This window comes from Cervus canadensis, chromosome 18, assembly GCF_019320065.1.
Source record: "Cervus canadensis isolate Bull #8, Minnesota chromosome 18, ASM1932006v1, whole genome shotgun sequence".
In the NCBI taxonomy this organism is placed as follows: Eukaryota; Metazoa; Chordata; class Mammalia; order Artiodactyla; family Cervidae; genus Cervus; species Cervus canadensis.
Genome location: NC_057403.1, coordinates 51354909 through 51378958, shown reverse-complemented (window position 1 = coordinate 51378958; position 24050 = coordinate 51354909). Strand labels below are relative to the sequence as shown.

General features: G+C 53.8%; 1 protein-coding gene and 1 pseudogene across 4 annotated transcripts in view; one reads left to right on the top strand and one right to left on the bottom strand.

The window, feature by feature from the left end:
• Positions 1-1236: 1236 nt before the first annotated feature.
• On the bottom strand, positions 1237-5607 carry LOC122421326 (annotated as a pseudogene).
• A 13519-nt stretch (positions 5608-19126) lies between these two features.
• ZC3H18 (zinc finger CCCH-type containing 18) overlaps positions 19127-24050 on the top strand; it is a 42354-nt gene continuing 37430 nt past the window's right edge. For 3 of the 4 annotated variants that reach the window (XM_043436422.1, XM_043436421.1, XM_043436420.1), the window contains exon 1: positions 19127-19311. The gene's annotated coding sequence lies outside the window, so the exon portion shown is untranslated. The remainder of the gene's footprint in view (positions 19312-24050) is intronic. The other variant, XM_043436423.1, reaches the window with a different exon arrangement.

Sequence of the window (24050 nt, the reverse complement as noted above, 5' to 3'; positions counted from 1 at the left end):
GCCCAATGTACTCCCTCACTCCCACCTCCTTCCATCCTGGAGGTCATACTCAGGCCACCTCTGGACACACAGACCTCCTCCCAAACAAGTGTCCATGGAAAATCTGCTTTAATGAGCATCACGGTGGCCAAGAGGTAAATAATCTCAGAGGGAATGGGGCTGGGCTCAAGATGCTGTGCTTTTGTCCTAATGAGCTTTGTGGGCAGGAGTTCAGTGACTCACCCATGGGGGACAGGTGACCCCCTGAAGGTCTTCCTGGCCTCAGTTTCCTCATACATTAAAACCAACACAATTGGAGGCCCCCCTTGACAGGGTCATTGCTGGGGTAAGAGGGCTGCAGATAGCTGGCCCAGGGCCCAGAGCCCTCAACCATCAGTAAGGACCACCAGGGGGTGTGGGGGGATGGCAGGCATGGACGGCGGGGTGTGGGGAGGGGGAGCAGCCCAGCAGTGGCTCAGTTGGGGCTGCAGTAATCCAGACCAGAGTTGTCATGTGACCATGGCCACACCCACTCACACCAGCTCTCTCTCCTTATTGGTGGACAGCAGGGTGGGCAGCTATGTGCCCTAATGGAAGGCTGGGCATCAGTTCGTCCAGCTTAGCTGCCACCTTCTGGCAGGTAAACAGGCCAGGTCCTGGCCAAATCACGTGGCACAAGGCAGGCCACCCCCAGGGTCCTTGACCTGAGGGCTGGTGCTAGGGTCCTGGGTCCTGGCCATCTACGCGTGGCCCTCAGTCCAGGCTCCACTGGTTCTTGGCGTCAAAGCAGAGATGACTGTCGTTGATCTACATCCCTTGAAACCACTTACCACATGGAGCAACTGCAGAGAACTGGCAGGGAGGAAACAGGCCTGAGATTCTGAGAGTCAGGCCAGGCGACCGTCCCACCAGCTGGCCCAGAAACCCATCCAGCTCCCCCTTGGAGGGCTCTTTCTGCCCCCTGCCACCTGAATTGTCAATGCCTTTGGCTGCAGCGTTCCACCCAGAAAAGTGGTGGAGCCTGAGAGGAGGAAGCCTGGGGCCTAGCTGTCCCACACCGTGAAATCCCCTCCATCCCTGGATGTAGAGGGTAGTGGTCAGCAAAGCGGGCTCCTTGAGGGCAGAGCTTGGATGCCTCAGGGCAAGAGGGCTCAGGAAGGCTTCCTGTTTATGGCTCAGTGGCCAGAAGAAACAGCACTCTGCTCTGTTCGTCCCCTGAGACAGCCCTGCTCTCACATTGTGGCCCAGGGACAGAGCTCACAGGGGAGGAGGTGGGAGGCTCAGAGAGCCATTGGCAAAGGGGTATCTGCCTATCTCCTGGTCCTGCCAGCCATCAGCAGACAGGATCCAGCTGGGGAGCAAACCGAGGGAGGTGGGAGGGGCTGGTCCGGGGGAGGGCAGCCCTCGGACCGTGCTGAATCCAGGCCGCTGCTGCAGGAGTGGGGACCCTGCTGCTTGAGGGCCGGCGGCCTCGCTCCTGCTGGTCTGTGCCTTCTGAGGGGTCTCTCGGACCACGCTGTAGCTGGCGGTGCTGAGCCCAGCCATGCACCTCTGTGGCCCCTCCGCCCTGCACTGACACAACCGCCGGAAGGCCGCCCGGACCTTCTGGGACATGAGGCTGTAAATGATGGGGTTGACAGCGCTATTGGCATACACGCAGGTGCGGCAGAAGAGGAGCACCCGGGGGTCCAGGAAGGGCTCGGCCACGAAGGAGTTGAGAAGCACCAGCGTGCGGTAGGGCATCCACAGGAGGGCAAAGGGCAGCACGACCACCACCAGCATCTTGGTGACCTGTGGGCGGGAGGGCTGGGTGGCCGACCGCCATCACCCTTCACACCGTGGGGCCAGCGGGGCCAGCGGCCGAGCTGAGGCCGTGGCTCCTGCCTCAGTGTGTGTTTGCTGAGCATGTGATGAGAACGTAATTGCAATATCACTGAAATTACTACGGCGTACCCATTGGACTCTACGCTAAACGTTTCCCGTTCAGGAACCCAGGGCCAGCATTCAAAGCTGTGCTGGTCGACACACTGATGGAATAGCCCCATTTCAAGTGGTAATTGTTCACCGCCCTGTGCCCACTGGTGCACCTCACCTCCCAGACCTCTCAGACCCCCAGGAAGTAAAGACCAGATGCCTGGAGCGGCGCCTCAGGCATCTGTTGAGGGGTGCTGCAGGGAAGCCTGGGTGGACGCCGTTGCTGCTGGCACTCAGGTTACGTTCCCTGCAGCGAGCCTTCCAGTGGTGCTGTTGTCACCTCCACCTGGAGGAGGAGGAAGGGAATTCCCCAGCAGTCTGGTGGTTAAAACTCAGGGGCTTTCACTGCCATGGCCCAGGTTCAATTCCTGGTTGGGGAGCTAAGATCCCACAAGCCTCGAGGCAAAAAAAAAAAAATAAGAGGAAGCAGAGGCTCAGAGTGAGAGATCACACTGCCCAGGCACCATGAACCAGCTTCTCCTGCAGCCCGTCTGTGCACAGTCATGTCCCCACTCTGCACCCCATTCTGTTCTTTCAGCTCAGGAGTGAGTCACCAGGCGGGCTGAGGACAGGAACATGCTGGGCTCCAACTTCCCGCTGCCAGCCCAGGGTCACGGCATCTCTGGGAGGGAGGAGGGTCAGTGGGAGGAGAACGGGCAGGTGTCCTGGCCACACAGAGGGACAGCCATCACTGATCCATGCAGAGAACTTCCTGAGGACCCCAGAGCTGAGGGGAGGTCTTGGGGGTCCCCTCATCTGCTTTATCTTGGCCTCTGCCTGCTGCTGCCTCCAGAGTACAGGGGGCAGAGGGTGGGAGTCAGAGTGCTAAAGCCAGCAAGCCTAAGCTGGGTGACCTTGGCCAGCCCCCTTCACCTCTCTGAGCCTCTCTCTGAGCCTCTGTCTCCACTTGTGGCATCAGGAGAACTGCAGTGTCCTTCAGGAATTGGTCTATGGGGAGGTGGGGGGTGAGGGATCCCCACGAAATCATCAGTCCTTTGCCCCAGAAAGTGTGATGCCTGTGTGTCCATAGCTTTGTGCTGGGGCCATGCTACAGCCCGCGTGCAGGCAGGCCTCGACTGCTCAGCGCCTCTGGTTCTCCGTTTCGCTCTGTCTCCCCGTCTGTCTCTTTATGTCTCTCTCCCTCTGTCTCTGTGTGTGTGTATCTCTGTATCTCCTTCTCTCTCTGTGTCTCCCTCTCTGTCTCTGTGCCTCTGTCTCTTCCCCAGTCCCTCCCTCTCTCTGTCTCCCTCTCTGCTTCTCCCCCACTCACATCTCAGCTGCTCATCCACAGGGACCCTCTCTGCTCAGCCCTCCCCCCGCCTCAGCCTCTCCGCGCGCCCATCGTGGTTACACGTCGGAGCCTGTACACGCCTGTCTTGGGCTGCAAACGTGTACGGAGCCCCTGAACCCTGAGATGTGGCCCCTCCTCTCAGAACCCCCAGAGTTGCCCCAGTCAGGGCTGAGTGCTTCCAGGGCCCCCAGAGTGTCCACCCCATTCCCCCCATCCTTCCTGACCATTCATGCACCAGGCCCTCCCTCTGTTTCTCCCCACCTGGACCACTTCCTGGGTATCTGCTTGGTCTGCCCTGCTGCCAATCTCAGATCTTAATTCAGTCGTCACCTCAGCAAGGCCTTCTCAAACTTTCCCCTAAACTCCCTCTCTTCTGGGCAGTATTCTGCAGAACAAGTGTTTACTTGTCTTACCATGAGCCCCAAAGGCAGGATGTTTGTCTTGTTCTGTTCTCCCCAGCTTCCAGCACCTAGAACCTCACCGGACACACAGTTGGTGCCCAGAGACACCTGCTGAGTGAGTGGGTGAACAGGGGTGGAGCCAGCACCCCCCGCCCCATCCATTCACCCCTTTGCCCAAACTCCCTGTCTCTGTACAAACCGCCCCCTCCCACCCCCCAGCCTCAGGAGACCTCGTACCTGCTTCCTGGATGAAGGGAAGCCTCTGGCCTTGTGGCAGCTGGCCCCCGCACCCCCGCCAGGCTCACAGGGCTGTCTCCCCAGGGCTCTTGCCTCCGGCTGGGCCTCACTGTCCCTGTGCTGGTCCCCAAGCTATGGCAGGTGCGCCAGGGTGCTCCAGAACAAGATCCTTGAGATAAGTCCGTAGAGCACCGTAGGGCTCTACTGGTCCGTAGAGCCAGTAGGGGCGCAAGGAAGAAGACGGTGAAGTCCAGCAGGTAGATAGGAAGGTACAGGCTGTGGGCCACCTGGTAGCCGCACTGCAGGCCCCGGCGCCCTCCAGCGTCCAGGTCCACCAGGAAGAACCAGAGCAGGCAATACACGGACGTGGTCCCCCAGACACCCACCACGACTCACTTGGCCCGCGTCATGGTGCACACGGTCTGTGCCCACATCGGGTGGCAGATGGCGATGTACCTGCAGGCCACAGGGCGGTCCTGTGACCCACCTGCCCTCCTGGGCTATTGGGCTGCAGTGGGGACACCTGATGCACTCGGCCAATCAGATTCCCCAATGAGGAACCGAATGCGATGTGATGGTTTAAACGGCCCTTTCACTATGGACCTGGGAGGCTGTGGAGATCTGGGGAGCGGAGTGGCCACGTTGAGGCAGCCTCAGGGGCTGGCAGAGCAAGGTGCCAATCTCAAGAGGGGAGAGCGGGCCGAGTCAGAACACACAGCCCCTTAAGGTCTGGCCAGGCCCACAAGGCAGAGGTGCCCATGCAAAGACCTTGACCTCTGTGCAAGTTCCAGCGGGCTTCCTACTGCCCACTACCAAAGGTCTCATGCTAAGGGGTCAAGGACACTGTGACCCCAGATGGCACAGCGGGCAAGAGGCAGGACTGGGCCAGCATATGTAAGTCAGAGGCCTCGGTTCTGTCCCCAATCTGTGTGGCCCTGGACAAGATGCTGAGTCTCTGGGCCAATGTGCCAAAGGCCACGCAGCTGAGAAGAAGCAGAGCTGATGTTGAACCCAGCCAGCGGGCTTCAGCATCTACATCCTGAGAGGCGGGTTTGCCTCTCAGGTGTTAGCTTCAGAGCTGGAACAGGCCTGGGAGACTGTCCAGTCCAGCGCCCACATTCCCAAGGGGAACACCGTGCCCGAAGAGTGCCAGGCTGCGTTGGCATCCCGCAGCAAGTCAGCGGCAGAGGTGAGATGAGAAACCCACTTCCAGGCACCTGCCCCCTCTCCACCAGGCTCCTCCAGGGTCTCACCCAGCACCCCTCTTCATTAAAGGAGAGCAGCCTCAGTTTACCAAGGATCACAGCCAGGAAGTCCTGACCTGTTGGGGGGGGACTGGGGGTGCACATACCTCTCCACCGTGGAAATCAGGATGGAGCAGGAGGAGGCATTGATGCCCAGATACTGCAAATAGGTGATGTCCAGGCAGCTGGCGTGGCCATACACCCGCTGCCCAGCCAAGCTCTCGGAGACACTGGGCAGCCCTGCAGCCACCAGCACAGTGAGGTCTGCCAGGGCCAGGCTGACCAGGTAGCAGCTGGTGGACATTTGCATGTCCCGGGTGGTCAGCACCACCAGGACCACCATGGCATTGCCCATGATGCCCACCACGCACACGAGGAGCACCAGGAAGATGGAGACCCCCTTGTACGCAGGGCCCGGGACAGCCTCACTGGGAGCCAGGGGCACGGTGCTGGGGCTTCCTGGCCTGCTCCCACTCTCCATGGTGGCTGCTCAGGCACTAGGGGGCAGGGGGATTCCGGGAGGTGTCCACACCGTTGGCTGGGGCCTCGTGCCACTGGACAAACACTTGCCTCTCCCAAGAGCCCAGCCCCAGGGACACACGGGGACCCAGCACAGGTGACGTGACTGCTTGGCCAAGAGAAGGACACAACAGGGACGCTCCTTCCAGTCTCTGCCGTAAATGTAGTCAGCAAGTCACCGGCTCTGCCAGCCTCAGTCTCTTGGTGCATAAATATAGATGGTCGTGCTTAAGACATGAGACAGCAAGGAGACTGAACCCAGAAGGACACATGTCGCACCCTGACTCAGTGCCTCCTGGATGCTTGGCGGCCCGCAGTCCTTTCACTAGGAAGCCACATGGCCTCTCCAAGCCCCAGCCAGCTCATCTGTGAAACTGCTTCTCAGGGATGCAGTGAGATCCCCACAAAACCAGGAGACACAGAGGGTTCTGGGCTGGGAGACTGGCTCTGTCCCACGTCTGTTCCTAATGTTAACATTAAGGCTTTAATTCCCCTGGGTCTCAGTCTCCACACCTGGAGACCCTAACAGTAGCTCAATCCCAGGGGGCTGTGCAGAACGAAAGGGACAGGCACACCAGGGCGTCGGGGGCCCCGCACAGACTCCGCTCCCCCAGCTCTGGAAACGCCAGTCAGCCACCCCCCTCCACCCATCACAGGGCGATGGAGCAGTGAAGTCGTGGCTGGGACTCGGGCCGACAGGTGAGGTCCTGGGGCCCACACAGCCCTACAGCACACCTACACACGCACACCACACACCACCCACTCCTCCACCCTTTAATTCTGCGGGTGTCACCGGCCAGAAGGACCCCCGCCAGCTCCCTCAGAGTCCCATCTGGGCCCCTGGTGGCCGAGTGGCCCAGGACCAGAGTGGAGCCCTCCTTGTACAGACACAGAAACCCAGGCGCACAAGCTAGACACACACAACACACACGAAACAAAATCCCCCTGTACAGCACCCCCAACACACACCGACCCAGAGCCCAACACACATACGTGTCCCCACTTTGGCGTGGACATAGACACACACTCAACTTTGCACGCACAGGTACCAACCACACAGGGACCCAAATGCGTGTGTGGGTACATAAATGCACATCACAACTTGCCCACAACCCAGGCATCTGTGTTACAACTACAGACGCACACTGTCCACGTTCATACACCCAGGTGCTCAGAGATGCAAAACGCCACATGCCTGTGCCCCCAGGCTCCCGCAGCCACTCCCCACACACGGAGCCCCTCACCCTCCTGAACACAAGCCTCCCTTCACTCTACCTGGAGGAGACCATCTCGCCCCGGGAGCCCAGCAGCCGGCACGATCCCAAAGGCTGCATTTCCCTCCAGCTGGCAGAAGCCAGCAGCCACCAGTCCAGGGAGCGGGGTGGAGGAGAACCCAGAGTTCTCCCAGAAGCCCCTCTTCCCCCATGGGCAAGGCCCCCTGCAACTGGGGGCTCACCTGTCTCTGCCACCTCGGCATCCCAGGGTCCCCTACCTCCCCACTTCCATCTCTTCCTCCCCTGCACACGAGCCTTTCGTCAAAGAACATTCCCCCAGGCGGGCAGCAGGGACCACTCTCCCCCAGCCCAGGTGAGCCCCCAGGAGAAACTTGCAGTGCTGAGAACTTACCGGGTCAGGAGCCTCGGGCCTTCCTCCCCCTCCCCTCCCCCTCCCCCTCTCCCCCTCCCCCCTCCCCCTCCTCCTCCTCCTCCCCCTCCCGGGGGAAAGAGGGAGGGAGAGACGGTCCCGTGGTCCAGCGGCACAGGCTTCTGTTCTGCAGGCTGCAGTGCTGCGCAGACGTGCTGGGTGCTCACAGACACACATGCGGCCCTGCCAACTTCTCCTGCCCCCTGTCATCCCCCCTTGTCCCCCTTAGTCCCCCCTTGTAGGGCTGAAGTCAGCTGATGTGGCTTCCCCAGCAGGGAGACCCCTGAGAAGAAATCCCAGGACCCCAGCTTCCCCCAGAGCACAGGCTGGCCAGGCTGGGAAGGACCCTATTAGCCCGCCGAGCCTCTGGAGCCCCACAGGACAAGGCAGAGACCCAGGGAGGGTGGGGGTGGACCAGTCCTTTACTCCCTGGGGGCCCCCCACTTCCGTCTGGAGAGGAGGGAGCACAGAGGTGAGTGCCTCCCGCAGTGTGTGCCTGCGGGGAGACTGGGACTGCGGTCGGGGCGTGAACGTTTCAGGTGAAGGAGTGGGACTGGGCCTGGGCCTGGGGGCTCCAGGGAGCAGGGGACCCCATGCTTCCTGCTGGGCTGGGGCTGCTGCTGTGTTCCCCATGGCCGACACACCTCCTCTTGGCTAGCTTTCAGGAAGAGACCCCAAAGGGACCCCTCAGCTGGCTCAGAAAACAGGAATCCTGCTGTGGCCTCCAAATGGCCAGGGGCCTGGCTCCTCTGAGGCGTTTAAAGTGCAGATTTCATCCCCAGGTCCATCCTCAGGCTGTGAGTCGCAGCCCACACCCCTAGGAACCCAGGAGGAGCCTGGGAAAGGTGCGGATTCCTGGTCACCAGGTCCAGCATCCAGGAGCCAGGCCCTTGAATTGTGTCTCCCAGAAAGTCCAACGACAACAAGTGTCTTATCTCTCTTTTTTTTTAACATTTTGATTTTGGAATGTAATATACTCATATAAACGTGCTTGAAATACAAAATGACATATGAATGAATAAAGTGGGCGTGTGGATACCATCGGCCTGCCAGCCCCACCCCCGCCCTGGCTTACATCCTGATCACTGTCCTCTGCTGCGACCATCAGGTGCTCTCTGTAACCAGCACAGTGGACTGTGTCCTGCTCATTCCACTGACACTGGCAGGTGGGCATCTGCCTGACTATGACTGTCCAGATCATCCGTTCCCCCCTGCTGTATGGCTCTCCACCACAGGACTGGGCTGCAAAATGTCCACGCAGGATGGACTGTTGGTGGACTTCTATGTCGTTTCTAGTTTGGGGGATCACAGATGCCACTGCTGTGAACTCTCCTGTACGTGAGTCCTGGATAAGTACATTTTGGGAAAGGGCAGCAGAAGAGATGGCATGTTCCCTGCCACGGAAGGGGCACCCCAGCCCCCCCAGGGCTTCCTGGAATGCTGGGAAGCCACACAGAGGGCTCCATGGTGCCTGGTGGACAGAGGATTTCTCTGCCTCTCCTTGTGACCACCCTCAGCCCACCCCCCACCCCCTCCTCCAAACTGGCCCTCCCAGGGAATTCCCTCCCAAGAGAGCTCTTGACTGCTGTCCTCCTGGCTGGTGCTGAAATCACCTGGCTGGACTAGAATCTGTCTTCAGCCTCACACGGGGCCCTCTCTCTATACCACTCCTCCTGCCCATTGGTGTGGGGGTCCGGCTCCTCTTTTGGACAGGAAAGACACCAGAGACAGAGGCATCGCCAGCTAGCACCTATGTAGAGAGCACCTCACTTGCCCTGAGTGCTCACCCACTAGCTTGCCTGTGGACAGACCACATTCCTCAGTTTCCTGTGTCCATACCCTCCCTGTGCCCCAGGAGTCCTGCAGCCAGCAACCCCCTCCCCAGCAGCACAGAAACTCTCTGTGACTTCTCCAGGTACAGGGTGGTCACAGAGCTCTTGTTCATAATAAGAGAACTCCCTGACAACTTAGATGTCCAGAGTGATAAGGACCTGATGCTGTTAAAACTGATGCCTTGGAGAAAAACTAATTGGCACATGATCCATTGAATTAATGGGACTTCCCGGGTGGCTCAGATGGTAAAGAATCCTCCTGCAATGCAGGAGACCCAGGTTTGATCCCTGGGTTGGGAAGATCCCCTGGAGAAGGGAATGGCTACCCACTTCAAAATTCTTGCCTGCAGAATTCCATGGACAGAGGAGCCTGGTGGGGTACGCTCTATGGGGTCGAAAAGAGCTGGACATGAGTGAGTAACTAACACTTTCACTTTTCCGTTGAGTTAGAGGGCAGGCTGCAAATAGCAGACGAGCATTCCCTCCTGTTTGAAGAATGTATTCATGTCTAATAGCCGCCATCCACCAGGAGCTTGGCATATGCCAAGCATGGGGCATGGCCCTCAGCATCTTGTGTAACCATCACAACTATCCCTTCATGGTGACGACTTCACTGTTGTTGTTTTCCGGAAGAGAAAGCAGAGCCTCACAGATGCAAGTCGGCTGCTCAAAGCCACACAGCTGATCAAAGGCAGAGCTGAGGTGTGAGCCCAAATCCCTCCTTCTACAAAGTCGGTGTCCTCAGCCTCAGGGTGGATGGTCACCACTGTACCTGTGCTGTGACTCCAGAAATGCCTGGAGAAAGGGTACACCCGGTGCTTGGGTGCCTACCCCGATGAATGTGGGTGATTCCGTAGTTAGAAAAAGTGACAAAACGCCTGGCTGAAGAGCTGCATTCCTAGTGGGAGCCTTCCTGTATTTGGTCCCAAGGCCAGAGCAGGACGCGGGCAGGAGGAAGGTGACACTTCTTAAAATGTCAGCCTCGAGTCCTTGGACTCAGGGGCTTAGCAAGCAGTGTGAACATCCAGCTGGGGGGTTCCAGGCTCAGGATGTCACAAACAGCACACCCCGGGGTGCTCCAGGGCCCAGGGGAGGGATCGGTGTCTGGGTGAGACCCCAAAGAAACACCACGTATCTGACTGGCACACACTAACATGGCCCCTCAGCTACCCTCTGTCAATACCCAAGGCCCTCCTCCTGGCCGTGCCGACACCTGCTGGAACCGTCTAGACGTCCCCGCAGCCCAGGATCCAAAGAGTAAATGTGTGGCCCTACATCAGGGGCCCTTCTGGCTGGCCGGTGGCCATGCTGTCTGGTTATCAATGAATATCTGAGAGGGACGCCTGGGTCTTGCGTGATGGGGTCTACTGAAATCAGGACAGAGAGGAGTAGGCAGCTCCAAGCCACCTTCTGTGAGGAAGGGGTGGGATGGAAAGTGCTCCTGGGAGGTGACGTCATGTTTGTGCAAAAGAAGCTGGAAGCAGAGATAGAAGTTTGCATAAAGACATGAGGCCAGTTGGTGCTAAAATGCAAAACTCACACTCAGGCAGTGAGCTCACACAGAGCCTGGCCCCCACTGTAGCAGTGGCCCTACAACCTTGGCCCTCTGGTGCCTAGGGGCCAGCTGCCCCCAGTGCAGGGCTGACACTACAGTCTCCATGTCATCTGCTCTTCTGAGTGTGGTGAAATCTGGAGCTGGGGCTGTCCAGGTCTGGTGCTTACACACCCGGTGTCCGGCAGAGAGGATGGGCAGGCTGGCCAGGGCCTCGTGCTCTCGGCACAGAGGTGCCAGCAGAGGAGCTGGGTTCCTACACGGCAGCTCCGTGCTGGGTCCTCTGCACCCACCGGGGACCAGCCAGACTAAGGGGCTGCTCAGGACCATGAGTCTCCACAGGTGGGCTGGTGGGTTCCTGGGGCCTTCCCGGAGCCTGGCCACCACAGCCTACTGGTCTTCAGGATAGGACCACAGTGGGGCCTGCGGTTTCATCCAAGCTCTGCCGGTGGCCTCACGGGTTCCCTGGTGAACTCAGTCGGTAAAGAATCTGCCTGCAAGGTGGGAGACCCAGGTTTGATCCCTGGGTTGGGAAGATCCTCTGGAGAAGGGAATGGCTACCCACTCCAGTATTCTTGCCTGCGGAATTTCATGGACAGAGGAGTCTGGCGGGCTCCAGTCCGTGGGGTCACAAAGAGTTGGACACGACTGAGTGACTAACATGTGCAAGGTGAAGGAGGGTGTTGGGGTGAGAAAGTGCTGTGCCCGGATCACCACTGTGGGAGGAAATCCAGGACCCTTGATGAAGGCCTGCAAGTGGGAACTGAGCTGACCTTAGTTCAATTTTCATTCATTCATTCATGGAAACATCCTGCCCAGGCCCTGCTGTGCGGGTAGCCCTGGGGCCACAGAGACAATAGAAGCCCACAGCCTCAGGCAGGAAAGGTCCCAGAGCCCTTCCCCTACCTCCTGGGGCCTGCAAACCTCCTGACACTGGCAGGGACAGGGGGCCACTCCTCAGTGGGTCTCAGGGTTGCCCCTGGATGTCTCCAGGGAGGGAAGAAGGCCAGGTGGAGTCCGTGCCTCAGAGGACAGAATGGAGCCTGTAGGAACAAGGACCCCAGTGGGGTCAGCACCCCTGATGGTAAGCCCACCCTTCCACAGCCTCTCACTCCACCTGCGTGGGGGCTGAGATATGAGTGGGGTCTGGATGAAGATGGGGTGTGTGTGCATGTGTACACAAGCCTGCACCCACCCGTGCCCCTCACCAAGTGACTGTGCGCCGGTGCAGGGGATGGACAGCCTGTGAGTGTCTGAGAGTCTGAGGCCCACCCAGCTGGGACCCCAAATGCTGGGGTCTAGCTAGGGCGCTCTCTGGTGACAGCACGAGGCAGCCACGGAAGCCAGCGGGGGGTTGGCCACTTGAAGAGGTGAGACCTCCTGGTTTCCACCTCCAGTGGATCCTTCCAGCAGATCCACTTTCCCAATTGCAGCTTTCAGACAGTTGCCTTCTTGGGGAGCTCACCTGTGCCCCTGGACACATTCATAAGGATGCACACACATGCGCTGAGGCACTTGGAGGCAGGCAGTGGGCTGGGGGGGGGGGGCAGCAAGGGGATGAGCGCTGAGCAAAGGCAGAGTGGACTGAGTGAGCCCCGCGCCCACCCTGGCATTGGGCACAGAGAGCATCAGGCACAGCTTGCTGAACTGAGGAGGCAGGACACACCCTCGGGGGCTCAAGGGGAAGCTCCCACCCTGGGGAAAATCTCGGGGACAAGTGGAAAGCCCTAGGCAGGGCAGGTGGGAGCAGAGCCAGAGCACGTGGCCCTAGGAGAGACAGGCTGCAGGTGGAGCCTGCAGAGAGGGAGGTGGACCCAGAGGCCCCCTCCAGGGAGCGCAGATCAGCCCTGGTGATGCCTAGAAGCAAACTCACCTGGGCCAGCGACGTGCTGGAACCACCTGCTGGGAAGACTAAAGCCTCACTTTCTTTGGGAGTAGATAATTCATCCACAAAGTTTACATTTGTCTTACCCAACAGCCCCAGCCAGGGCACCGTGATATGGTCACTTGGGTTTTGTGATTGGGCTGCCCAGGGTGGAATCCCAGCTCCACGATGGTACAGCTTCTATTTCCCTGACTGTACAATGGAGAGAATGTGGGGGCTGCCTCCCAGGGCTTTCGTGAGATGCGGGGCACCAGGCAGGCAGTGATTCAGAGCTCCACACAAGGACAGATGCTTGGCACCTCTTGTCCCTTCCTTCATCCTGAGAGGGAAGCAGCAGGTGTGAACTGCCCCACTTCGAAGACCTGAAACGCTGAGGCCTAGAGAGCACTGCCTGCATCCTTCACCTGGGGCCTCAAGGTCACAGGATTTGGACTCAGAGAGACCTGGGCTCTGATCCCACCTTGGCCACTTTCAGTCTTTCTAAATGCACCCTCCCCTGACCCTGCTATACACACACACTCTGGATGTCGTAACATGGTGCCTGACTTGGGGTTACGGGCAATCCAGGAGCTCACAGCCCAGCTGCCAAGACAGCCAGGGGCCTGGGAGGAGGTCCACTGAAGGTGTGACCTGGAGAAAGGAGTGAGCCCGTTGGAGGTGGAAGGCTGTTCCAGGCGGCAGGAGTGACTCCTGCAAAGACCTGGGAGCACAGAAAGACATAGCAAGTCCAGGGTGAAGGAGTGAGCATGCAGGCGGCAGGGCAGGCGGGGGCTGAGGGTACAGTGTAGGGGTGGCATGCTGGGGGCAGAGGGAGTTGCTGGAGAGACCTCAAGCTGGAGTGATGAGACCAGAACCAACCTGAGATTTAGATAGGTGGTTTCTGAGTGCCTGGGAGAGGCTGGGAGTCAGGGGCTGTGACGAAGCAGGAAACAGGGGGGAGAAATGGGAGGACACTTCGAGGTTCAGCAATGAGGAGTGCCCCCCTTCAAGCCTCTCCCACTACCTCTCAGCTCCCAGTTGGTGTTTCCCCTCCCTTCCTCCACTATCTCTCTTCTTTTTTTTTAAAAAATAATAGCTGTATTGAGGAATAACTCATACACCATAAAATCTACCCTTTTAAAGTGCACAACTCAGTGGTTTCTTATACATTCATGAAGTTATACAACCATTACCACTACCTGACTCCCGAATATTTTTATCATCCCTGAAAGAACCTTTGTTCCCATTAAGCAATCACTCCCCAGCCCATCTCCCCGAGTCCCTGGTAACCTCTCACCTACTTTCTGACTCTGTGGATTGCCTCTTCTGGATAGTTCATGTAAATGGAATGTATTAGTCAGCCCAGGGGACCATAACAGACCCCACAGACTGGGGGGCTTAAACAAGGCGCCTATTTCTCACAGTTCTGGAAATCTGAGATCTGGGCTCTGGCAAGAGCTCCCTTCCACTTTCTTGTGTCCTCTTACCATTGGACTGTGGTATCTCTTCTTAGACAGACTTCACCCTCTTATACTGCTGAGTAGTATTCTACCGTATGGATAGCCTTTTTTTTTTTTTTTTTTTTTGACCACACTGCATGGCTTGTGGGATCTTAGTTGCCTGACCAGGGATTGAACCCAGGCTCTTAGCAGTGACAGCCCTGAGTTCTAACCACTGGACCGCCAGGGAATTCCCTGGACCACATTTTCTTGGCCCATCGTCAGTTGATGGACACCTAGGTTGCTTCCACTCTGGAGCTGTTGTGAATAACACTGCTGGAAGATTCGTGAATAGGTTTTTGTGTTTCATTTCTTTGGGAGTGACATCATAGGTCGTATGGTAGCTCTATGTCGACGACCTCACTTTCTTCCTATCCTCATTTATTCATGCAGGGCCCATTACAAGGTGAAAATGCAGGCCCTTTCTTCAAAAATGATACAGTATTTTAAGGCAAGGACAGCTAAGCATTTGACTAAGCCCAGGGTCCCTCTAAGTGCAGGTTCGTATTCTAACAGGGAGAGTTTGAAGCTCTGCAGGAGGCTTGGTGGGGCTCCATCCGGGGGACTGTGAAGGCAGTTGGTTAAAATGCTCCAAATGCCACATAATGTCTTTCTGATCAAGGAAAGGTGACATCATATTAAGCTGATTGCATTTACTAAAATGCAGAGTTGTTGATCCCCATGGAAATGGTGTAAAATTTTAAGCTCTGATATTTAAATGCAGTATCTAAAAAATTATTAACTTTTGTGTTGAGCTGATTATTATTTTTTTGTTTCTTGAGTTAATTTTTTAAAAAGAAATCAGTGTTTAAAAAATTCAACTGAGTAAATTTGAAGATCTAATTAGCTTTATTCAACAATTTATGAATCAGGCAGCATCCCCTTTAGCAAGCAGAAAGGCTTCTAGAAGCTGTACAAAATGGAGATTTTTATGGGCACAGTTTAGTTCAGTTCAGTCGCTCAGTTGTGTCTGACTCTTTTTGACCCCATGGACTGCAACACGCCAGGCTTCTCTGTTCATCATCAACTCCGGAACTTGCCTAACTCATCCCCATTGACTCAGTGATGCCATCCAACCAACTCATCTCTGTCATCCCCTTCTCCTCCTCCCCTGAATCCCAGCACCAGGGTCTTTTCAAATGAGTCCAGTTTTTCGCATCAGGTGGCCAAAGTATTGAGTTTCAGCTTCACATCAGACCTACAATGAACACCCAGGACTGATCTCCGTTAGGATGGACTGGTTGGATCTCCTTGCAGTCCAAAAGGACCTCTTCAAGAGTCTTCTCCAACACCAATAGTTCAAAAGCAATTCTTCAGCGCTCAGCTTTCTTCACCGTCCAACTCTCACATCCATACATGCTACTGGAAAAACCATGCCCTTGAGTTAGATGGACCTTTTTGGCAAAGTATGTCCTCTTCTTTTATATCACTGTCTAGGTGGCTTTTCTTCAAGGAGCAAGCATCTTTTAATTTCAATGGTGCAGCACCATTCTTGTGGTGATTTTGGAGCCCCCCAAAAAATAAAGACTCTCACTGTTTCCCCCCATTCATTTCCCATGAAGTTGATGGGAACTAGAATGCCTTATCTTAGTTTACTGGAATGTGAGTTTTAGCTACTTTTTCAGTTCCTTCTTTCACGCTTCCATCAAGAGGCTCTTTAGTTCTTCTTCCTGTTTTCTGCAATAAGGGAGGTGTCATCTGAATAATCTGAGGTATTGATATTTCTCCCAGCAATCTTGATTCAAGCTTGTGCTTCATCCAGTCCACCATTTCACATGATGTGCTCTACATAGAAGTTAAATAAGCAGGGTGACAATATAAAGCCTTGACATACACCTTTCCCAATTTGGAACCAGTCTGTTTTTCCATGTCCAGTTTTAACTGATTGCTTCTTGCTCCCGAATACAAGATTTTCTCAGGAGGAAGGTAGAAGGTCTGGTATTCTAATCTCTTCAGAATTTTCAACAGGTTTGGTTTTGTGAAAAATGCAGCACAGTCCAAAAGGCTTTGGGCATAGTCAATAAAGCAGAAAGTAGATGTTTTCTGGAACTCTCTGTGCTTTGTTATGATCCAATGGATGTGGCAATTTTGACTCTGTTCCTCTGGCTTTTCTAAATCCAGCTTGATCATATGGAAGTTCATGGTTCATGTACTGTTGAAGCCTGGCTTGGAGAATTTTGAGCATTACTTTGCTAGTGTGTGAGATGAGTGCAATTGTGCAGTAGTTTGAGCATTCTTTGGCATTGCCTTTCTTAGGGATTGGAATGAAAACTGACTTTTTCCAGTCCTGAGGCCACTGCTGAGTTTTCCAAATTTGCTGGCATATTGAGTGAAGCACTTTAACAGCATCATCTTTTAGGATCTGAAATAGCTCAGCTGGAATTTCATCAACTCCACTAGATTTGTTCCTATCTATGCTTCCTAAAGCCCACTTGACTTTGCATTCCAGGATGTCTGGCACTAGGTGAGTGATCACACCATCGTGATTATCTGGGTCATGAAGATCTTTTTGTATAGTACTTCTGTGTATTCTTCCCACCTCTTCTTAATCTCTTCTGCTTCTGTTAGGTCCACACCATTTCTGTCCTTTATTGTGCCCATCTCTGCAAGAAATGTTCCCTTGATAGCTCTAATTTTCTTGAAGAGATTTCTAGTCTTTCCCATTCTATTGTTTTTCTCTATTTCTTTGCATTGACTGCTCAGGAAGGCTTTCTTATCTCTCCTTGCTATTCTTTGGAACTCTGCATTCAGATGGGTGTATCTTTCCTTCTCTCCTTTGCCTTTGACTTCTCTTGTTTTCTCAGCTATTTGTAAGGCCTCTGCAGACAACCATTTTGCCTTTTTGCATTTCTTTTTCTTAGGGGTGGTCTCGGTCACTGCTTCCTGTACAATGTCATGAACCTCTGTCCATAGTTCTTCAGGCACACTATCAGATCTAATCTCTTGAATTTATTTGTCACTTCCACTGTATAATTGTAAGGGATTTGACTTAGGTCATACCTGAATGGTCTAGTGGTTTTCCCTACTTTCTTCAAGTCTGAATTTGGCAAAAAGGAGTTCATAATCTGAGCCACAGTCAGCTCCCAGCCTTGTATTTGCTGATTGTATAGAGCTTCTCCATCTTTGGCTGCAAATAATATAATCAATCTGATTTTGGTATTGACCATCTGGCGATGTCCATGTGTAGAGTTGTCTCTTGTGTTGTTAGAAGAGAGTGTTTGTTATGACCAGTACTTTCTCTTGGCAAAACCCTGTTAGCCTTTGCCTGACTTCATTTTGTACTCAGAGGCCAAATTTGCCTGTTACTCCAAGTATCCCTTGACTTCCTACTTTTCCATTCCAGTCCCCAATAATGAAAAGGACATCTTTTTTCAGTGTTAGTTCTAGAAGTTCTTGTAGGTCTTCATAGAACCGTTCAGCTTCAGCTTCTCAGCATTACTGGTTGGGCCACAGACTTGGATTACTGTGATACTGAATGGTTTGCCTTGGAAATGAGCAGAGATCTTTCTGTTGAGATTGCATCCAAGTACTGCATTTTGGACTCTTCTGTTGACTATTAGGGCTATTCCATTTCTTCTGATGGATTCTTGCCCACATTAGTAGATAAAATGGTCATCTGAGTTAAAGTCACCCATTCCTGTCCATTTTAGTTCACTGATTCCTGAAAGGTTGATGTTCACCCTTGCCATCTGCTGTTTGACCACTTCCAGTTTACCTTGATTCATAGACCTAACATTCCAGGTTCCTATGCAATGTTGTTTTTTACAGCATTAGACTTTACTTCCATCATCAATCACATCTACAAATGTGTGTTGTTTTTGCTTTGGTTCTGTCTCTTCATTCTCTCTGGAGTTATTTCTCCACTCTTCAGTAGTATATTGGACCTCTATAGACCTGGGGAGTTCATCTTTCAGTGTCGTATCTTTTTGCCTTTTCATACTGTTCATGGGGTTCTCAAGACAAGAATTCTGAACTTGCTTGTCATTGCCTTTTCCAGTGGACCACGTTTTGTCAGAGCTCTCCACCATGACCCGTCTGTCTTGGGTGACCCTACAGGGCATGGCTCATAGTTTCATTGCATTAGACAAGGCTGTGGTCCATGTGATCAGTTTGATTAGTTTTCTGTGATGTGGTCTTCATTTTGTCTGCACTCTGAGGCATAAGGATAAGAGGTTTATGGAAGCTTCCTGATGGGAGAGACTGGGGGGAACTGGGTCTTTATGAGCACAGAGGGTGGAAAAATGAAGCTAAGAGGGTAGGTTGCTCCAACAAGGGTGCCTTACCTTAGGGAGGGGAGGGGGTCTTACACAGATCACCTCCCTAGTGCTGATCACACTGTTGGGTTGCAGACTGATGGGTTTAACTTTCCACTCTAGAGACAGGCTGCAACATCAGTTAGATTAGGTATTAAGGTTTGATAGATTTAGCATAAGTGATTAGATCTTGGACCTGTTGATACTTTTTAACAGCATGGGGATTAGTTTAAAAACTTTAAAGCTTTGACATCAAAAAAATGATTAAATTTTGTGTTGGACTGATTATATTTGATAAAGCAAGAGCTATTTAGTACCACAGAAATAGTTTCTAAAATGTTTAAACTTTGATATTTAAACTCAGTTTTTCGAAAATGATTAATCTTGTGTTGAACTGATATTTAACAGAGAGGGAGCTATGTAGTCCCTAGTAAGCAATTTAAAAAGTCTAAGTTTTTCTATTTAAACTCATTTCCCGAAAAGGATTAACTTTAGGCTGGGGGATCTTCAGCAGGGCTGGAGAAGGTAAGCTCTGAGCCGTGACGTCGCGGGACCCACCTCCGCCTGGTAGGGTGCAGCAGGGACAGCGGACCTCTAGGCGGGAACCTGCGGCAGCACGTCACGTGACCACGCGCCGCGGACAGCCCTACTTGCACCTCGATGGGCGGTGCGCGCGCTCTGAGCCCCGCCCCGGGGGCGGGGCCCCAGCCGCGCCTGCGCCGTGACTGGTACGGGCGGACGCGCCCCGAGGGGGCGGGGCCGCGCGGGGGCGGGGGCGCGGAGGCCGGAAGGAAGCAGGTGGGGGGCGTGGCGAGCGAGGGAAGCCCGCCGGCCCGCAGATAACCGTCGCGGCCTGATGACGTCGCACAATGGCCGGCCCCCGCGGCTAGTGGAGCCCGTTTGTTCCGCCCGCGTCGCGCCTGAAGCCGGAGACTGTGAGCAGCGGAAGGGCCGAGAGACGCCTTGTCCGCGCCGTCCCGACCCCTGCGAAGCCGTGGCCCCCTCTCTGCCCTCGAGCTGAGGTAAGTGGTGGTGGTGGCTGGGAGGCCTGGCCGGCGGGAGAAGGAGGCCGAGGCGGCCGGACAGGGAGCGTGGCGGCGGCATTGAGCCGAGGCCCGGAGCCTCGCCGCTTCTGCCTCCGGGGAGCACTCCAGGCTGCCCCCGGCCGGAGCGTGACTCTTGGGCCCCGGGAAGAGGACGCTGAGCTAGGCACGATCCCAGGTTCCGTCCGGTCGAGCTGGCCGGGGGTCCTGAATCCCCCTAAGCTCGAGTGCCTGGCGGCTGCCTCCGCACTCCGTCGTGGGGTTGATCTCCCGAAGCTGTCATTTCTCTTCCGGGACATTCGCGTGGCACTGCTTTCCGCCCACAAAGATGGGGGTGCGGAAGGAGGCACGCAAGTTCGCCCTCCGGACTGAGGATAGGCTCTTCGGGAGCTTTGAGCTCTCTGGATCCTCCTGGAACTTGCTCCCTCGACTTCCCGGGCGGCACAGGTTGGATCTGTTGGTTGTGCCCCAAGACGCACGCCACTCTTTGGAATAAACTTCCCTGTGCCCCTTTGGTTAAGAGCCCATAGGATGCCGGGTCATTGCTGGGAGTACCTAAGACTTAAAAACTTCCAGCCTTACTCCTGCTAAAACTTAAGTTTTCATGAATACTTTATGATAGCTGAGTTTGCCAGATAGAGTGGTTGATCATATTATAAGAGCTGTTCAGCTCTGCATCTGTGAGAGCAGGTCAGTCTTTAGATCCATTTGGGGAGAATGGAAGAAGAGTGCGTTTGGGGGCATAGCAGTGGCTTTCATCCTTTCTCCTTCGTGTCGCCTGTGGAGTGGTCCTGTCCCAGAGCAGAGGTTGGGATTCTCAGGGTGAAGCTGGGCCCAGGTCAATTCCCGCTTCCCAGGCAGGGGCATCTTTGCCTGATGATGTTACAATCTGAGCACAAGTGTGGAACCCACCCAGCTCTGGAAACCAGTCACATGTGTCCTGGAGGCTAGAATTTCTCTCCAGTTTTTGGTGGGTAAGATAGCTTTGTGAAACCATTCCTAAGAGCAAAGGAGGTGTTTTCCTTTTTCACAGATCATCTCAAGGTGAGTGCTTCCTCCCTGGGAAGTCGTTTGGTGTCAGGCTTAGTCGGTTTGGGGATGATGTCTATCACCAGTCTTGACATCCTTCCTTTGGATGTTGTAAATCCCTGAAGTTCTGAACGTGAATTTTAACCAGATGTACCAGAGCTTGGGCATTCAGATAGGGACAGCTCTATTAAAAATGGTTGTCCTCGAAAGTTAGACTTGTATTTCATTGGTGCTCTTTTGCCAGAATCTCTTTAGAAGTCCTGTTTTGGTAGTAAATATGCAAGCCATAGGGGAAAAATCAGTCTTGTTCAACAGTCACACCACATGTTTGACCCAAAATCATCTTACCTGGCTTGGGAACTCACCTCACTTAACCAGACCAGGCTTTTGAACAGCTTCCTGCTGACCCACCTTGAGAGAGGGAAGATTTGCTGCCACTGAGAGTGCCCGGGGATTGTTGTGCATGTTCTAAAGTTCTCTCAGAAAGAAAAGTTCCCAAATGTTCTGTACTTTAGCGGTGCCCTTGGAGTCAAGGTGCAACCTTCCAGAATGACCGCTGGAAAAGGAGGCAGCACCACTCTGTGTCTCAGTTCCAGAATAGTCTTCTAAAAAGTAGACACTTACTTCAAGTTTCTTTCTGGCATGCAACAGGTATTTACAACCAAGGAGTCTTTGTGATTTATTCGACAAGCATCTATCAGTCTCCGTCTGCCAGTGTACTACGCTGTGGAGACACAATGATGGACACTGTTATTCTCTTTTCCAGGCAGTTTCACTATCTTGTGGATCAAAGGCCTAAAGAGTTATAAACTTTGCCAAGAATGCCCGACGATAGGGTGATTGTGTGAGAAGAACACACTAAGTAAGAGTTGCGAGCCTGGGAGTTGTGGAGACGTGCCCGGAGGACCCTGTGTTTCACTGTGTGCACTCAGTAGACCACATGTTTTCCTGGCTCCTGACATACAGCACTTACTCAGATATTTGCCAAATTGAGTTAATCTCGGAATAGGACACTGATGCCCAGAGAGCCAGTTAACTCTCCCAGAGTGGGCCTGGAATACAAACCGCATTCTGACCCCCAGCAGTACTCCCCTCCTGCCCAACAAGTTGTCACTCAGGGTGCTTCTGATAAGCAAGTCAGTTCTTTGGTCTGTTTTCCTCTGCAAGCTGTTCACCTGGGTGTAGCCTCAGATTGTAAAATCCCAGGAGATTCCACAGGGAGAGAAAAAGTGGAGAATGTCAGGGCCGCCTGTGGGTGACTGTGTGTCCTGGTGTGCCTAGGAAGGCTGTGACTCGTGCATGTGGTAGTTGTCAGCAGTGCCCCCAGGTTCAGACAGTAAGTTGTGTGGTAGCCATTTGCTGAGCTTAGAGGACCCAGGAGAGTCTGAGTCCTTCCACTCATGCCCTTCATGGGGGGATGTCTCCCAACAGACTTTGCAAATGGACAATGGTGGTATAGCGTGGTGAGTGTGGGTGCATGGTAGAACACTGCACAATACACTCTGGGCAGTAGTTCTCGGTCTAGGGACTGTGGGTGGACCTCAGGAGTCTTTGAACTCCCAGAAATGGGAGATAAATTGCTTATGTCCAGGTTTTTCTAGAGAGAGGAGCCATTCCCTTCCTCAGATTCTTAAAGCAATCCATGTCTGCACCCCGCCCCCCGCCCCCCGCCAATGGAAGGCTGACAGTACTTGTCCACCTGAATAGAAGCAGGTGCACGAAGGGCCTTTTGCTAAAAATGGCCCTTTAGAGGAGGGAAGATAGCGCTGTGCTTGGGGAGGGGGATGAAGTGATTTCCATAATACAAACTGGGGGCACATTCAAGGATCTTCAAGGACTTCTTTCCACACACCATCCAGCTGTGGTGTTGGTATAGAAGTGTGCACCTTTGGGGGGTTTCTTTTGTTAGATTTAGTTTTAAGTGCCTGAGTTTCAAACTTGGGACACACTTTAAAATAAGTGGTGTCACAGGTTCAATTTCCATATGATCATCACTCTTCTTTACCTAATAGTCTGTGTGGACCATATAGTAACTTTTCCATCTCTGTAAAAACCTGTCTTTTGGGTTCTAGAAGGGCTCAGGCAGGAAGCTAGATGGATCAGCACAAAACTTGAGAAGGGAGAAGAGAACAACATACAGATCTCCTGGGTCAGTGTGAGTCCCGTTCGATGTGAGGGCTGTATTCCAGAACAGAATTTGTAGAGTCATTTGGCGCTCAGGTCCCATTTTCCTGTAGAACAATGGTGATGTGTGGCAGTTAGTCCCAGGGCAGGTAGCAGGAACTGATGTTCTGCATCAGGCCGGCTCGGGACTGGGCAGCAGAGTAGACTCCAGCTTGGACTGCACTCAGTGGCCAGGTGGCCTCAGTTTCCTTCTCTGTGAGGGGTAACATCATTTGTCTAAAAGGTCGATGTGAGGGACTAGACCCAGTGTCTGGCAGAGTAGTAGTCTTGCCGCAGGTAGGGTGGCTGTTGATTTTGCTGCATAGTTGTTGTAAAGACGTGATCGTGCTGAGTCCGTTCTCTGATGTGTGTTGGGTGACTGGCCCCTGGGCAGTCTCATGGGGAGTGGGACACGGGTGTTGGAAGCCATCAGCCTTGTCTCATCTCACTGCTGCAGTGACTTCTAGAGTGGATGCTGTTTTCCCATATTTCAGATAAAGAAACTGGAGTCTGGCAAGTTTACATAATTTGTCCAGGACCCTAAGGCCAGGAGGCAGTGGAGCGAGGATTCGGGTTCTGACTCAGAAGCCCACACTGATCCCCATGTCCCAGAAAGACACGGTCCACTTGCTTGAGTTTGTATATTTGAAGCTAGGAGCTCTTTTTCTTCCATTTCTTACCCTGGGATTTAAATCCAAGTTTGCCAAAATGCACAGAGCAGTTTGTTTGGACCTAATCATGACAATGGAACCTTTTGGCACCTGGGCCCCAGGAAGGGGCTATTATCATGTTACTTGCAGGCAGCCTTGGTGCCAGGAACAGTGAACAGGATAGTATGTTGCAAGGCTCAAGTAGCAGTTGTGTGGATTTTAAGCTAGTTTAAGAGGACACTTAATTTTGGTTACTAGCTGATTAATTTCAGAGGCAACTTGGTTCCCAAGGTTGCCATTAGACTGTACGATGTGATAATCGGAATTTGAGGCTCAGTGACAGTTGTATGTGACTGCCTTGCCTTCAGGGTCCCGGGGGCCAGCCTGAGCAACTGGGGAGTGAAAGTCCCTGCCTCTCTATGGAGAGGTTTCTTACGCACAGTGTAGTAAAAGCTGTACAAAGGTAGGCATAGGACATTGTACACCAAGGGAAATCTCACACATTTCACTGATATCATCAACTAAGGTGGGGCGAGAGGCTGCTGGTTTGCCACTGGCCCCTGACTGGTTGCAGTACGCCCAGCGCTGTGTCTGGAGGAGGCGAGGATGTGGGCCCTGTCTTGGTAGCTTTCTCACCTTGCTGGTTGCCCTGGGCTGCCAGAGGAATGTATGTGGTGACAGGCTCTGCCCTGTGCAGGGAGGCAGCAAAATACAGCACTTTAGGACTGACTTTAATATTAATAATTCCTTCAGTAGGCCTGCCTCTGGACAGTGTCGTTAGAAGGCCGCAAAGTGAATCATTTTCCAAACTGTCTACTTTTAAGTCACTTTGAATGGATTGGTTTGTAAATTCCTTTTACTGCTGACTATTTATAA